The sequence below is a fragment of the Egretta garzetta genome, unplaced genomic scaffold (assembly GCF_000687185.1).
Source record: "Egretta garzetta isolate BGI_Z169 unplaced genomic scaffold, ASM68718v1 scaffold126, whole genome shotgun sequence".
NCBI classification, from domain to species: Eukaryota; Metazoa; Chordata; class Aves; order Pelecaniformes; family Ardeidae; genus Egretta; species Egretta garzetta.
Window position 1 is genome coordinate 1755629 of NW_009260128.1, and position 1369 is coordinate 1756997.

Below are 1369 nucleotides of genomic sequence, written 5' to 3' on the forward strand. Positions count from 1 at the left end.
TCCAAGGCTGGACAAAAGGGGACCCTCTCTTATGTTCTTTCTCATGAGAAATAAATTTCAAAAGTTAGATAACAGAAAAAAGAGTAAAAAGAGTAGCCCTTAAACAGCCTCTTACAAGTGGAAATGGAACGAAATAGAAATGACAAGGACATTAGCTGACCACAGCCGGTGTCATGGTTTAACACCGGCCGGCAACTCAGCCCCACCCAGCCGCTCGCTCAGTCCCCTCTTTGTGGGATGGGGGAGAGAATTGGAAGGGTTGAAGTGAGAAAACCCATGAGATGAGATGAGATAAAGACAGTTTAGCAGGTAAAGCCAAAGCTGCACACGCAAGCAAAGCAAAGCAAAGAATTCATTCACTGCTTCCCATGGGCAGGCAGGTGCTCAGCCATCCCCAGGACAGCAGGGCTCCATCACGCGTAACGGTGACTTAGGAAGACAAACACCATCGCTCCAAAGATCCCCCCCCTTCCATCTTCTTTCCCAGCTTTATAAGCTGAGGATGAGGTCATACTGTCTGGGATATCCCTTTGGTCAGTTGGGGTCAGCTGTCCCGGCTGTGACCCCTCCCAGCTTCTTGTGCACCCCCAGCCTCCTCGCTGGTGGGGTGGGGTGAGGAGCAGAAAAGGCCTTGGCTCTGTGTGAGCACTGCTCAGCAGTGACGAAGACATCCCTGCGTTATCAACGCTGTTTCCAGCACAAATCCAAAACCTAGCCCCATACCAGCTACTGTAAAGAAAATTAACTCTGTCCCAGCCAAAACCAGCACAGCCAGGCAGGGCCACGTGCGGCATCCTCTGTCCCCAGGCAGTCACCTGGAAAAGGGCCACTGATGGACCTGAACTCAGGTCTGTGGAGAGCAAAGAGGGTCCTGATCGCCCCCCTAAGCCAGAAGGAGCTTTGTTAGCAGAATCAAGAGTATCGATTACCTGAATGTTAAAGTTTTCCCTAAGTTCTTCATCAAACTTCATCTTCTGAGAGCATTCAGACTAAAACGTTATTAAAATATAATTTTATCTCCATGTCCCTTGTTATTTTTGCGTTTTGTCTCAAGGGTCATAACTGCTACTTAAAGGGAAGAAATAGGCTTTTGACGGGAATAATGACAATTCGGAGGCCATCGTTTTGCTCTATTGCTGACCTATGCCTTTTTCTGATATACGTGAATTCGAAGGCTGGCACTCAGATCTCAGACAGGATAAAGCCAATGTTTGCTCCGGAAGGATTTTCTTTGGGAAGAGTACACTCTTTTGTAAATGCAGAATGACATATTGGTCTGGGGTTATAAAGAGAATTTTATATTTAAAAAGCCATCTCTGAGATACGTGCTCCTTTTACTCAGCTATAAGCTAAGCAAAACAGAGGTGGG